Source organism: Balaenoptera acutorostrata, chromosome 2, assembly GCF_949987535.1.
Source record: "Balaenoptera acutorostrata chromosome 2, mBalAcu1.1, whole genome shotgun sequence".
Taxonomy (NCBI): Eukaryota; Metazoa; Chordata; class Mammalia; order Artiodactyla; family Balaenopteridae; genus Balaenoptera; species Balaenoptera acutorostrata.
The window spans coordinates 36,626,581-36,643,148 of NC_080065.1; the positions used below are offsets into that span (position 1 = coordinate 36,626,581).

Below are 16,568 nucleotides of genomic sequence, written 5' to 3' on the forward strand. Positions count from 1 at the left end.
GAGTAGGATGGAAAGCAAGAGGACAAGGATAAAATGCTGGTTTCCAGAAATGACTTAGGCTCTCTGATATCCTCACTGAAGCAAAATCGAATAATAAACATCAAAAAGACAATAGCATACACCAGTGAGGGGGAAAACAGGGAGTAGAAGGCTCTGAGAAGAAAAAGTACTTGTTGAAAGTTCACCTGTAGCATGGGGACCTAGCTTATGGAACTTCTCTGCACATACTCTTGTAAATATATCTCCTAAAACTAAAGTATGTTTTCTAAAATATTTTTTTTCTTATGGGCATGTAACAAAGTCACAAAATTTAAGCCATGCTACCATTTAGATATACACAGAAATTTTAATTTCTTAATTTCTCTTTAGACAATGCCTTTCTCTTGAGCCCCATATATTGCCTAGCATAAAAAGAGACAAAATATCTGAGCTAATTTAATACTTAATTAAATCCAATAATTTACACATCTTTCCCTAAAATAGTGAGTGGATGCTGGTGAAAGAAGTGTGTGGCTTACACTTCCTTTGGTGTGAGTCCTCAGGGAATGTTCTGGCACCCATTGGTACCCAACAAAATACCACTTATTCTCTTAGTCAGTAGGCAGTGCTAAAGTCAGCCCCTGGCTATTCAACGTCTACATTGTGCCTAGAGAAACTGCTCCCAAGGAGCATCTGCAGTTTCCTCTCTTTCTGACTCAACTCTAAGCTTTATAGACCCAAATAGATCCCTTCCTCATTCCTCATGGTCCTAACACCTTGCAGGTCACCTCCAACTTTGGCTATGGGATCACCTCATCCCACTATCATCGCCCTGTGTGTTTTATTAGTCCATCCTTTGACAAAGGTTTTACTGACAACTCCCCATACAGTTAGTCAAAAAAACTTTTTAAAAATACATAACACGGGCTTCCCTGGTGGCGCAGTGGTTGAGAACCTGCCTGCCAATGCAGGGGACACGGGTTCGAGCCCTGGTCTGGGAAGATCCCACATGCCGCGGAGCAACTGGGCCTGTGAGCCACGACTGCTGAGCCTGCGCGTCTGGAGCCTGTGCTCCGCGACAAGAGAGGCCGTGACGGTGAGAGGCCCGCGCACCGCGATGAAGAGTGGCCCCGCTTGCCGCAACTAGAGAAAGCCCTCGCACAGAAACGAAGACCCAACACAGCCAGAAATAAATAATAAATAAATTTAAAAAAAAAATACATAACACAACAGACAGTATCTGTACACTAGACATCAATATAACAGGAGTCCCTTCTCATGACTGTGAAAACAAAGCAAAACCTAAAAACTTAGTTTGGTGGTGGACAGGACCTCTGGTTCCCCAACAAATGAAAATATCCCAGCAGAGAATTAAAACCAAGGTGCAAGACAGGGAAGGGATGAGATTTTAAAGTAATTGCTTTTGTGACACCCAAAAAAAATGGAATTGGAAAAGACAGGTTTGGGCTAGGCAGTGTCTCTGACTGTAACTATTACTCTATGTTCTTCCTCTAGTTTGCCCAGTGTCCTTAGTGCTGATTGGAAGTACTGCTGTGAAAGGTTGCAGGGCAGGAATACATATAAGGCAGCATGTTTGTGCTTCATTTCCCCCTTCCCCATGGACCCACTCACTGGCAGGCTGATCACCCCTACAGCCTGCTTCTGTTTCAAGTAGGAGACCAGATTCCTGAGGTAGGCCTTGCTCCATCGTGGGCATCTCCTCACCGCCAGGCCCACTGGGGTCACCTGGTAACTAGGAGCACCACATGGCCGTTGGAGTTCCCCTGCTTGATGCATTGCATGCCCTTGTCGAGCCTGAGTTGATCCAGTTGAAGGGACTGGACAATCTTCAGCTGGGTCAGCTTACTCTCATGAGTATGATCTCTGAGGAAATCACTAATAACCCCCAATCTTCCTCTAGGATGTGCACTGATTTGAGAAGCAGCTTTTTTTTAACACAAGAAGCCCATTTCTACCCTATCATGGCACCTAGCTCTCAACTCAGTGTCCATGACATGCAGCAACTAAAGAAGGTTTAGGGGAGTTTTCTAGACCCAATGGCACTCCATCCTCCTCACTCTGCTAGAATGGTCTCCACCATGCATACAGTGGTCTGCTCCCAAAGCCCCAAGCTGGGGAAACTAACTCAACATGGAGCGCATAAGAGAAGATCACCTGAGCTTAGTTTTAAAAGATAAGGATAAGTTAGGCAAAATCGGAGGGCAATGGAGAAAACTGTACCAGGTGAAGATGGAGATAAGTAAAAGAGCAAGGAAGCACACATAAGACATTTCCAAGGGAGCTACAGATGGTTCAGTAGGAATAGATAACAGAAGTTGATATGAGAATGTCAAACTATAGTTGGGCATGTACGCAAAGCCTGGGTCATTGAGAGTACTGTCTGCCATGCTTCACATTTAAGACCTGAAGGAGGTATTGAAGGATTGTAAGCAGAAGACAAAAAATTGGCATTTTAGAAAGATCACTCTAGAACCATATGAAAACATAATTGGAGGTGATTTAGAAGACTGTTATAATGAAGTCAAAAACAAATACAGTAGCAAAAAGATAGAATGGGGAGACAGATTTGAAAATTGTTAATGTGGCAGAATGGAGGTCTTGGTACCTAAAGGGTTATGTGCAATTAGTGGGGAGAAAAAATGGCTTGAGGGAGAATATACAAGAAGATGAGCAGTTTGGGGAGGAGAAGAAGAATATTATTCCCTATGTGTTACTAATTTATTAAATATGATCAGCACCTGAGTAAAACCAGCCTCAATGAGATAGAACTTTGATAGGAAGGAAAGGAAGAAGAGAGAAAACACATTGAAAGGGATCCAAAACACGATAATGTGTTTCAGGAGACCCTTGAATCCTCAATTTTACACTCTCATTTATTATGCATACCCACCAAATCCTATTGATCTCCCAATCAGAAGCTTAGAATGCTTTTTACTCCTCTACATTTCAACTGAGCATTTTATTCATATCAATTAATATTAGAAGGGAATAAGTCTTATCCTGTACCCAAAGAAGCCACATAACAGCAAAATATCTTGAGCATATCACTCAATCTCTACCCCAAGCCTCCATAAATGTCTTTCCTTACACAATCGACCTTTAAAGAGTTTGACTTTCACCAAGAGCCAATTTTAAAATGGAATACGTGTGAATTTTTAGTTAAAAAGAATGGTATTTAGTGCATAATTTTGTCTTTTAATATATTTAAAGACTATGTCAGCATATAGGTTGAGACTCATAATTTTGTTCAAAGCTTTCTGTATAAAGACCACATGATACTTTCACCTCAGATCAAAGTGACAGGAAAAAATTTCTTTTAATAAGTTAATATATGGTATGTCCTATTGTCAGACAATGAGAACTACATCATCATCTGATTTCCCTCTTGCCTGGGCTACTAAGAACCTGAGTATAAAGTTTGAGTATAAATAATATTATTCTCAATCTGAGATTTGTTTTATTTTTGCTTCTCTTCTTCATGCCCCTGCTCCCCAAATTTACTATTTAAAATTTGACTTTTGTTCCATGTTACAGGTCTCATCCATCTGTGCCATATTCTTATGATGAGCAAACTTACACCCTTTTAAGAACTCCCAATCCTGTTCTACTAGGGATCCTATAATCCTGCTTATTACTGAGGGCTTCCTAGAGTTTTCAAGCTATGTAAATATTTTGGTGCGATCCTTTTGTCCCTTCAAAAGCAACATCAAATCTCCAGCTGCTGGGAAATGGTGCTTTTCCCTATCACTGGAATCAATGAGTCAAGGCATACGTCCTTAATGGAGGTTTTGGCAAGCATGATATTAGAGTTATTATTAGATAGAAGTAAACCCAATAGTTTGTTTTCTGTGCTGCATATACAAATCGATGGTCTAAATCAAACACTGCAGTTTATAATGTGGTAGAAATACTTACATGGGAAAAAAGCACTAATCAATGTACAGCATTAAGAAAATGTAAGTTTTACAAATTCCAGAAGCCAAAATATTTTACAGACCACAAGAAAAGGAAGAACAAAGAAAACCCAAAGAAAGTATATAAACCCATGCTAGGAAATGGACTCTATCCTCAAAGAGTTTGGTTCAGTTAGTATCTTCTGGTTGCGAGGAAAAGGAGATTCACTTTAGTTATCCAAGAAACAAAGTGATGTTGGCGATAGTGAGGCAGTGCTGTATGAACATAAGTGCACAGGAATCTAGGAAAAGTCAAACAACTAGAGTGGGATCCATAGTAGAGCCCAGGCTGCAGAATCTCCACCTACAGCCTCGACACCAAGTCTGTAAAAATAACCAAATACATAATAAATGGTTTATTGGTATTCCATTTCAATGCATGATGAAATAATATTATCAGTTTTCAGACTTTATGCCTACCCTGAAGTAATATGTCACCAATATTTCTGCTTGCCCTTCTCTATCCCATCACCAATTTCTCGATTCTTTTTTTTTCACCTTCATACATTTTCTTATGTTTCTCCTTTAATAATCTATTTTCTTCTAACTCCAGCTTGACCTTGACTTATGATTTCAACCACATAGCTTAATTCTCTATATATGTCTTTTGATATGCCTTCCACTTCTCTCTGCATTTCCTAATTTGGTCCAAACAAGACAAAGTCAGATTGGCCTATATAACTTTTTACACCAGGCCACAAAATAGGTCATTGGCCAGTCTCTGAATTTGGGTAAGGAAGACTGTGTGGTTACCTGGTACTCCTAGACATGCCTTATTAGCTATGAGCAAAAAAGTTTCAGTTAAGAAGGACCAAGGGCATGGCACAAAGACTGGTGGATTGAATATGCAGCCCTATAATTCACTCATGTGATGAGAAAGTAACAGAATTCTACCACCTTGCTCCTTCCAAAAAAATTATTCTTTTCATCTTGAGTTTTTGGCAGATTTCCCTGGTACTAAACATGGACTTCCAGAATGTATACATGTAGCCTAATCAAAATAATCAATGAAAAAAATAATAATAATCAATGAATTAAGGCATGTGTCTCTAATGAAAACAAGCTGCTACCTTTTATTTTAAAAAGTGTCCTATGCATTCCAAAGATAAATGCAAGTGAATTTCTGATTATTGGGTGTTGTTCTTTATCCTCATCACCCTCTCTGTGGATGCCATAGTTTCCTGCTGCAACCGATCACCTCTATGGGCATTCCTGCTCAAAACCTAATGCAGTCACTGCAACGAACTCAATCTGCATGTCTTGCATCTTGAAGGTTTCAAGTACTTTTGAAACAAAATAGTCTTGTTTCAAAATACGAAAGACATTAAAGCTATATGTACTTAATAAATGTGGATTAATAGAATATATATAATTATAACTGGACTTAAAGCTCATTGAAATAAAGGACTATCTCTCTTGTTCATTTCTCTGCCCCAGACACTGGTACAATTTCTGACATGTAGTATGTGCTCAATTATTTTTCAAAATAAATAATCATTCAATAAATAAATGAACACCACACCTACTTGCCCACAACTTCCAAACAATGGAAGAACAGAGATTAGAATCTAGTGAGGACCATTTTTTGAATAGTATCAATATGTGTCTCTAGGTCCCATAGAATCACTGAGTAGACAATTAAACTAGAAATGAAACAGGTTTAGAATCAGGTCTCCTAATTTTAAATGAGTTTTTAGAGAAAGGGAGAAGTACAACAAAAATACTGCAGAGACTCTATCTAATAGGGAAAAAAAAGGTGCTTAATTATTCTTAGCCTAGATGGATGGATGGATGGATAGATGGATAGATAGATAGATAGATAGATAGATAGGTCGATTGATCTATGTATATCTTTATTCCTGAAAGTAGCTTCCACTAGACAAAGTTTGATGTTTACTGTTTGGTGCTCTCAGATAAAGAGTCTCAGATAAAGAGACAGGATTCCTTGCCTCTTTCTGAGAAGGTAAGATTCTTAAAAACACCCGTGAAGCCCCTCATCACCCAGGGCACCGCCCATCCTCCAGCAGAGGAGTCAGATTCCCTTTGCCATCTTGGAGCTGAGTTCGTATAGTCCTTGCTCTCATCTCACTTGGCAACAGTCATTAGATTTCTAAATTCATCTTAATTCTCTAAACAGGAAGAACAAAGGGCAGAAATCCCAAAGAATGTTATGCGTGACTCATTTTCAACTTTGTGTGAATAATTTGGCAGCACTTGATAAGGACAAAGGCATGATTTTGCTATTAACGAGGAATATTTACATTTGTTTTTCTCCCTTACAGTTAAGCACCCAAATGAGAGACTTACTGCTGTGAACAACGCTGCCACCTTCCTCCCAGTGCTGGTTGTCATTAATTAAAATCATAGAAAGGGGCTAATTCACTGAAGGGAAGTACTCACGTAATGGCCAAATTTCTAGAAGCTTGTGCCCTGGGGGCAAGGAACTGGATTCTTTCTGCTTCTGATTTGGACAGCTCTGAAGCCAGCTCAGTTGGTAAGGGTTGCAGAAACTCTTTACTGTCTTTAAATTAAAAAGCAATATACCTATTGAAATTACTTGAACCATGGTTCTGAAGCTAACTGAGAAAAAATAATGTAATAATAGCTCAGTGTTATGGAATTAATGTTTGTATTCCTCCCCTCCCCCCCCCCAAAAAAATTCATATGTTTAAGTCCTAACCCCTTTGGGAGGTAATTAGGTTTGGTGAGGTCATGAAAATGGTGCTCTCATGATGGAACTAGTGCCCTTATAAGAAGAGGAAGAGACACTAGAGCTCTCTTTCCCTCAGTGCTAGGACACAGACGAGGGCATGTGAGCACACAGAGAAACGGTGGCCATCTGCAAGCCAGGAGGAGGACTCTCACCGAGAACTGAATCTTCCAGCACCTTGACCTTGGACTTCCCAGCACCCGCAACTGTGAGAAATAAACATTTATTGTTTAAGCCACCCAGTCTATCGTATTTTCTTATAGCAGCCCAAGCAGACTAAGACATGCAGGTAAGACAATTACGATTTGACTAGTTACAAAACTGACACAAACAGCGTTCTAAATTTCTACCTAAAAATTTACTTGAAATCTCCAGTCAAGATGCTGCATTAACTTCATAGTTTGATATACCCTTTTCCTTCAAAAAAATAATTGAAAAATCTAAAAGGAGAAAATCCAAAATATATAACTGGGCTTCAAAACGAAATAAATATTGTTATGGACTAGAATAGGAACAGAAATGCAAAGCAAAGAATATGGCTAAAGCCCAGAATCTGCAGGGTTTGTAGTCTAGAAACAGGCAGCGCAGTTAAGATTCCAGTGAGCGAGAGGAAGAACTTAAAATCCTACAGCAGATGTGGGATAGGATTCAGGCTCACTGCCTGAAGCCAGGCACTGCCATGGAAGTACTGCCCTCTGCCCACCCTCCCCTCTTCACTGCTCATAGAAGGAAGCTGAGAAAACTGCTTTCATCCAGGGCCCAAGACTTTATAAACCGTAGGCTCCGCGAGGCTGCTTGACAAAGCATAACCCGAAGCTCAGGAACCGGCCCCCAGTCTGGATCTACACTGTACCAAACATCACAGCAAAGCAGGAGCCCCAACCGATCAAAACACCTGATTCTAGACTGGAGGCTCAGAGGGCTAGATGGAGAGGACAGAGAAAACCACTGTTCAAGGAGGAGGTGAGCACAAAAGAGAAAAGAGAGAAGATAAAATCATCCCACTCAAAAAACTATCCTGCATGCCACAGGAAGTAACTTACTGCTAAGAAAGGCAGTCAACAAAACCTACAATGGGAAAACATCATTTAGGTAATGAATAATCAAAGAATGTTCCACCTAAGAATTTTAAAAAGTATTTTGAATGTTCATAGCAATAAAGAAAGGGAGAATATTTGTTTAAAGAGAATTATAAATTATCATAGAAAAACAGGAAAATAAAATAATAATAGATATACATTAAAAATAGGACATTTTTTAAATAATGAAAAATAACAACAACAAAAACCTAAATGAACTCAGGATTTTATAAAGAAGGAATTAATAAGTAAAAACACTGTTCTAAGGAATTTCTCATACGCAGCACAGAGGGACAAGGATAAAAATTTTGAAAGAGCAGCTAGGACACAAAGAGGATAGGTCAAGAGACCACAGCATATGCCTAAAAGGGCAGTGAGAATAATAACCAAGAGATATGCCATTTAAAATCCAGATGACATGTAGGCAGTCATTAAGGTCTGATGGGATGAGGACATGATGATTTAAGAGGGAGGTGCCAGGCTTGACTTCACTGTTGGTTCACAGCAGAGATTTGCAATGCCATCAGGCAGGCAGCAGCCCCTGGGCAGCTCAAGGGATTGGGGGTAGTTTTTAAGAAGCACCAGTTTCCTAAAGATTTCTAGAAACCAAGAACAGTCTAACCTCCTTAGGGAGTTGTCAAGGGTCCCCTCAGGCAGAAGCTGGCAAAGGTTATGGCCACATCCAGTTGGTAAATAAAAGGAGATTATTGATAGACTGCCAGCTCGCTTCTCAGTAGTTTCAGGGCAGGTGAAGCATGTCTAGGAATCTGGAGCAAACAGCTGGTACAGGTGCAGGAATTATTAATCCACAGCGATGATTGGAAAGCTAGAAACAAAGCAGGGACTGACAAAAAAAAACTTTTATTTTTAAAAACATAAAAAATAGAAGAAATGTAAATAGAAGAAAATCAAAAGAACAGTGAAGGAAAAGTAATGAATGCCACTCCTCCACTCAGACCACTTCACAACTTTCCATGTCACTCAGAATGAAATATCAAAGTCCTTAAAATGACGTTCAAAGCTCTACAAACTCCCCACCCAATCTCACCTGCCACCTTCCCAACCCTCACCTCCTCCTGATTTTCTTTCTTTTTTCTTTTATTTTCTGATTTTCATTTTGCTGTTTTCTAGCCACATTATCTTCGCTGCTCTTCTTTGGACTTCTCAGCCACGTTTCCAGCATCAGAACTTCTGCACTTGCTGTCCCCTCCACTGGGAGATCTCCTCCTCCAGAATGCCACTTTGGCCTTCTCCCTCACCCCCTTCGATTCTTTGCTCACGTGTCGCCTTCCTCAGGAGGATCTTCCCTGACCACCCTGTTTAAGCTTGCCTCCACCCCCGCCCTCCCTGTCCTCCTTCCCTGCCTTAGAGTGCCCCTCAGTACCCAGCACTATCTCATATCCTACATGCTTTATGCATTTACTGTGTCTCTCTTCCCCTGCTAGGCTGTAACTTTTTGAGGACAGTGGTGTTTATGTCTTGTAATTCAGTGCTGGCCTGACACACTGTAGGCACTCAGTAATGATTTGTTGATAGAATCAATAAATGATCCCGGGCATATGGGAAGCACTCAATAAAGGCCAAGTATTGTATTTAAGCACAGCCATTCAACTACCAATAACTCGCTACTTAGTCTGCTAATCACTCTGCTCCAGGAGGGTCAGCCAGATCATCAACATAATAATGATAACTGTCTGTGGTGTGCCAAGTTCCCTTTTGACATTTTGTATTTCTTATATCACTTTAACATTAATTCAAAAGGGGGGAAAGTATTATTCCCATCTTACTGTGAGTATGAGACTGAGGCACAACAAAGTTAACTGATTTCCCCACATTAAAATAACTGGAGGGTGACAGAGCTGATTTGGAAACTGAGTCTGTCTTCCTCTTAAAATCATTCTGTCCTCTCCACTGACGGATTGCTGCTCTGACCCAGGACCCTCCATGACCACCCCCCTCCTGCACCCACAATGCCGCTCTTTATTACAGTCATCTCCCACAGTGACTCTAGTGAGCACTGCTGTCCATTCCTCCTTGCTAAGCTTGATTTATCCGGGTTCTCTCTCTTCTAAAAATAACTTTATGCATCTCCAACTCTAATGGTAAATCTTAATCAATCTAAGCCAATCAGAAATCTAAGGTGACATCACCAAAAATGGCAGAGCAGGGAAATTCAGGACTCTGTCTCTTCAAAAGCAACTAATAAACGGGCAAAAACTGTCAGAATCTAAGCCAGTCATGGCAATCCATTCTCCTTGTCAGTGATTGGCTTATGGATAGATATTTAGTATAATTTAATACAATTCCAACCAACAAGACATGAGGAGAGTGAGCTGGGGCACTTCTGGGAATAAACTCCTTACTCCTAAGTGGAGACAAGGCCGGAGGAAATGGATTCTTCTCCCTCCATACATGTTCATATTTAAGTGGGATGCCTGAACTACTGCCACTATCTGTCACTCAACCAGAAGATGAAGCTAACATGGGAAAGAGAATGGAACCAACAGAATCTCAGAGAAGTAAAGTTAGAGAACTTGTGTACCTAATGCTTACCTTACCCATGGAAGGGTAAGCTATGTGAAACTTTTTAAAAGGGCTTGTATGGTAGAAGCCAGGTTGAGTTAGTGTTTCATTACTTTAAGTGAAAGCATCCTGATACCACAGCACCCTCTTTCCACTTAAGAAGTAGCTCAACATCCAAAACTAACTAAAATGGACTTGTCTTCAGTTCTACTACTTGAACATGGACAATCATTTGGGTCTCATTATTTCTAAGATTGAGTTGGTTGCAGGGCTGCCACTAAAAGTAACCCAGAACTCTTCGGTTTCTTACTGAACAGTTAAAAGGAGGAGCGGGAGAGCTGAGGTCAAAGACCAGGCTCGGGCTTCCCTGGTGGCCCAGTGGTTGAGAGTCTGCCTGCCAACGCAGGGGACACGGGTTCGAGCCCTGTTCTGGGAAGATCCCACATGCCGCGGAGCAACTAGGCCCGTGAGCCACAACTACTGAGCCTGCGCATCTGGAGCCTGTGCTCCGCAGCAAGAGAGGCCGCGACAGTGAGGGGCCCGCACACCACGATGAAGAGTGGCCCCCGCTCGCCGCAACTAAAGAAAGCCCTCACACAGAAACGAACACCCAACACAGCCAAAAATAAATAAATAAATAAAAGACCAGGCTCTAGTCTGATAATGGAGGGCTACACAGTGAGGAGCGCATTAAGGTGCAAAGAACTTAAGTAATTTGGTCAAGCTCACCAGGTTAGCTGACAGGCAAGCTGAGACTACAAGCCAAGTTTCTCAACTTCTGTTAGAGGACATTTATCCAAACCCAGGTTAACCTAGCTATATTCATACTTGCATGTACATTATGTAGCTGATCTAAGGCAAAAAAAAAAGGGGGGGGCAAGATTTAATGTATTTCAATTATACCTAGGAAACGCAAACTTGAAATTTTGCTCACCCTGATTATTCCTCATAGTGAGGAAAGAAGCTATCATGGAAAATATGATTCCAACAGAACTGTTGAAAGTTAGCTAAGCAAACAATTGGGGATAAACGTGCTACAGGCATGGAAATAAGGCTTCCTGTTTCTCTAGCCCTGTAATAACTAAAAACAGCTCCCCTGATGGCCCACCCTCATCACTGAACACATTCGAAGTGTCTTAGATGCCTGTCATCGACCAGGTGGAGACGTGGTCCATTCTCCTTCCTCTGCCATGTGAACACATACCCTAGTAAGTTTCAATCAACTCTACTTCAGGTTCACAGTGGCAGAATTCAACTGTACTGAATTTCGGAAAGGGTTGATATCAAGTACTTTTCACCTCTAGTCTATTTAATTCCTCCCAAAGCACTGTACACAAGCATGGAGATCACTACTCAGCCCTTCTAGGGATTCCCACATGGATGCTTCCTAGGTTAGTAGAGTCTATACATCCCCACCTTGCATTCTGCTACCCCCTTCCCACAATGCCTCACTCCTTTTAGCATCTTCTCCTAGCCCAAAGTCCCTCACACTTCCCTCCCTTCAAACAGAGCTGTGTTCATCAACCTACTGGTTAGCAAGCTCCAAGTTTTCCTGTTTCTTAGAAATTTCCCTAGCTTCCTGTGCTAATTATATGAAACTTCAGATAACTATTCTTCTACAGCTATTCTTTCTCTCATTCTGGTGTGGGATAGAGGATGGGGAAGCTTCCCATTCTCAGAGTAGACAGGAGAAGACACAGCATTGGGAGTCATTTTGTTTCTGATATTCTTGTCTTTGGTTGCCTGAAAATAATAACAGCAGCAACAACAATAGCAATCAAAGACATCTTACACTAAGAGAGTTAATTTCCTTCTGAGAGTGCGTCCCAGTACTATGCATCCTTCTCGCCCCACCCCAACTCTAAGAGCATAGGTTTTAGGTCTTATTTTGCTAAAGAGAATGCTGTCTCCTTTCAAATCAAATTACAATATCTCCTCCTATTAATTTAACCCTGAAGCGTTTTCCCCAATTCCTGGATATCTGCCACACTCCTTTTCCTCCATCCCCACAGCTGAATAAGCAAGAGATAGAAAAGTCTTAATAAATGAAAAAGTGTGTATACGAACAGTAGCAGTAGCAATTTCTTAATAGCAGAATTCTGGGTGACTTAGTGTTTATTCATTGGATTTTTTCTTTATTTTTTACCTAACAACATTTCTATATAATTTTGGCAATATCAGGAGAAACACTATGCTTTTAAATGAATGGTCTTCAACCTCAAATGACACATAAGAAAAATGTAAGAACTTCTACTTATAGATCGTGGACACACACAATGTCTCATCTCCCTCAGCTCTGATCATCTTGGGTTTCTGAAAATTATAGAAAATCATCTTTTCCTTTTCAATTCATAACTACATTCAAAATCAAGAAAAGGAAACTCAGTGGACCAGAAATCATGGGGACTCTCTGGGAGAGGGATAAGAAAAAAGAAGCCATCATCAAGGCTAAGAAGTAAAGTCAGGCTAGTAGAAAAAATAATAAATATCATGGGAAAATGGTGTTGAAATTAAAATTCAAACCTTTAAATAAAATGAATAGTAGAAAAGACACAGCTAAAGTTGAACCAGTAAGACACAAGACTGAGCTGTTGAATTTCCATAACATATCATAAAGGGATAAAAATTGGAAGCTATGAAAGAACAGTCAAGAAATATGAAAGATAAATTCAGAACTTTTAACATCTACCTTCTAGGAATACCGAGAAGGAGAAACTAAAGATATCTGTAGAGAGGGAGCATTCAAAGGAAAAAAAATGTGGTTCTGGTTATTCCTAAACTTTTTTTTTTTTTTTTACTAATGAGGGGACCATTTTTAGAATTCTTATTTCATTTGTAATTCACTCACCTAATATTTATTCAGATTCAACAATGTGCCAGGCACTGTGCAAGGTAATGGGAATCTAATAATAGTAATAAATCCTCTCCCTAGAAAATGTATATATGCACAGATCACAATTTTCCACATTATTTTAGAGGTTAAGAGTTCGCTGACCCATAATCTTTCATATTTTTATTGCAGTTCACCTGTTTTGACTGGAATGACTTGGCAAAAACCACACTATTTTTTCCCCTACTGAATTGCTGAATTGTTTAACAAAGAGTATCTTAGCAACTGATTGTTTGAAGGCATGAAATCATACAGAGACTCAGTCTATAATAAAACTGGAATTGGTAAACTCACAGTCTGAGGGTTATTTCACAATAGTTATGGAATGGTCATCTTTCATGAGGTAAACTGGAGTATTTTTCAAATTTCAGATGAAGTAAACTGAAGTCTTTGAAGAATTATGAACTACAGTGAGTAATAAAAATCACTAGTTTCCTACTCAGGGTTAGTAGATTGTCTCACAGATCATCTCAGCCACAGAGAAAATCAGCAACCAAAAAAAGAGGACAATCTCCTTACAGGATATTTAGTGAAGAGAAATTTGTTGTCCACTAGGGAAATTAAAAACAAGGAGTTTGTCTGAGATAATCAGATGTAAATAAAGAGTTGTCTTTTGTATTAATTTCTAGAAAATTAAATGTATTTAGAATATCACAAACTCATTTTGGGATATTTGGTGAATTTTAAGTCAGATACTGATTGACACAGAGAAGGGCTAAAGAAAAACAGGAAAGAACTATTGGAAAACAGAAGAAAACAGAAAGGACTTTGATAGTAACTGAAGATGGAAGATGAGCTTTATAAGTAAGTAAACAAACTTGAGGACAAAAAGGTCAGTCAAAAGACTGGATCTGCAACTGATAGAAGGAAATCACATGTTACACAATGGAACATAAGTGTATGATATAAAAAAGAAGAAAAGCTGACTCTACTTATGTTAAGATATGAATGCATATGTGAAGAATTTAAATAGCTGAGATGAAGTTGACGTCTGGCTATGTGTCTATCTAGCCCTGACTTCTATACCCAGTGGTCATGAACATTTTACCAGAGGTATTATTTTCACAATGTCCGCTGATTGAATATGACATACCAGGTGAAAGTCATGGTGTTTTATCATCAGTTCCATAGTACGCCATGAAAGCAAAGATTATAATCTCTTAATTTTAGATATCAGGACAGGTGCTCTGAAGCAACACAAAGACAGAAGTGCCAATAGAATGCCATCAGATCTATATTTTTAGTTAACAACTCTTACCTCTGCAAACTCTAGCAATTATTTTTACTCATTTAGCTTTTTCTCTTTTCTCAGCCTTCCCTGAGTGTTTATGGTTCTTTCTGAGCTGTTGATAAATTTTCACAACTTGTCATATGTGGTCTGACCAAAACACTGCAGAGAGGTGCTAAACTGAATTAAATCTGTGTGAAAAGAGCTTACAAAGTTGGCCACCAAAGGTATTTTATGTATGTAAAATAGCATGTTCAGGTCTTCAGAGTTTGTCAGAGTTTCAATTGGGCTTTTTTTTTTTTCTTTTTTTTGAGGACGATGACTAACTATACCTTTGTGCTCATTCTTTGCTTGGTTTCTTTGTTATATGCAATATTTGATAGCCATCTACCCTCTCTTGCGTTGCCACCAAATTATTCATTCAGCATAAGCAGCTGACTGAGTGATTTTCCTGAAACATAAGAAACTTCATCACCTAGAAATTAACTATCATGTTGTAGAAGTTGTCAATTTTTTTAATCTGATAATGTTCAACATTATATCTTGCTCTGAAATAAATGTTAATTGTTAAAAGTTGGATTTTTAAGGACAACAAAGTGAATCTGATTTATCAGGAACAAATTTATGATGAAAAAAGTCCTTATCAGGAAAAGGATAATGGATCATGAGACCCAGTAACAACCTGGCAAACTCTGAATGCTATTATAGACCTCTTGTTCTTATGATCTACTAGTTTTGCAACAAAGGAATGTTGGGGGCCTTTTCTAAGTAACAATAATACTAATTACAACTAAACAGTCAAGTCCCTTACAAACCATGGGAAGGCCAGAACAAGCTCAGAATAAGCAGGAAGACGATAGGGGGGCCAAGACGGCAAGGAGGAATAGTAGGAGGTAAAACAAAATGACCCCCTGCAGCTGTCTGGGCACATCTCTTGTAGGAGTGTTGCACTGGGTTCTGAGTTAATGGTTTTGGATAGGCTTGCCACGGGTGAAGGCAGGTCTTCAGAAAGAAAACCTGCACTAATAAAGCCACACTATAGGTAGGAGACACAGTGTGGTCAGTGAGCCCTGCACTGGCTATCAGAAGACCTGGGTTCAAGTCTTAGGTTTATAGGTTCTTGTTTGCCTCACCTTGGATACAGTACAACCTGAGTCACAATTTCTCATCTGTGTAGAATGTATCCTCATATGATTATCATGCGAATTAGCTGATCTATGTATTTAAATTATCAAGTTTCTCTCATATGAAAATTTCTTATTTTTAATAATAAAACAGAAATTATTACTAACACTAGTAGTAATACCTACTAGAACGCAGCTACTGTAATAAGGGCAAAAGTTAAAAGCAAGAAACAAAGAGGTTGACATAAGGTGGAAGCAGTATAATATAGAAGAGGCATATAGCAAAACTGTTAAGAGTTTAGACTTTGAACCCAGCCTACCTGGATTCAAATCCTGACTCTGGGACTGTGTGACTATGGCAAAGTCACTTACACTCTTTGTGCTTCAGTTGCCACGTCTATAAAATGTACACAATGGTACCAACATCATGGGTTTGTTGTGAGGCTTAAGTAAGTATCTAGGTATTAGTGTTTAGCACAGTGTCAGGCACATAGGAGATATTAAACAAGTGTTTGCTAGTATTATAATGCTGAGCAAAGGCACTACACCACTTAAATCCTTCCTCATTGGGAACTGAGCTGATCAAAAACTCCAGAATTAAGCTGTGTGACCCCAGACATATAGAATTACAGGGACCTTGAGCAGGCCTCTTAAGCAGGTCACTACATAAGCTATCAAAAAGCCACCCTCATTGACCACAGTTCAGATTTTAATTCACAAGTGAGAAGAGGACAGGAAAAGTTCACTTTTCCATCATATCACAACTTTTTGGCTGTCCATTTGCATGTTAAGAAAACCAGTTAACTTGTTCAGGACACTAGTTGGGCCTTGGTCGTTATCTGTATTGACCAAGTAAGAAAAAGTACAGAGCTTCATTTAATCACCTCCACTACTCTTATTTTACTTAACTTCATGATTGTTAAGGGGCAAGGTATGTATTTTCCTTTATACAATATATACCAGTAGCATAAGACCCTTGGCTTTCTTTTCTTTTTTTTAATAGATCTTGATTGGAGTATAATTGCTTCAAAATACCATGTTAGTTTCTGTTGCACAACAAA

General features: G+C 39.4%; 1 pseudogene; it reads right to left on the minus strand.

Moving 5' to 3' along the window:
- Positions 1–1,446: 1,446 nt before the first annotated feature.
- On the minus strand, positions 1,447–14,284 carry LOC103000239 (putative RNA-binding protein 15B; annotated as a pseudogene).
- Between the last annotated feature and the right edge of the window lie 2,284 nt (positions 14,285–16,568).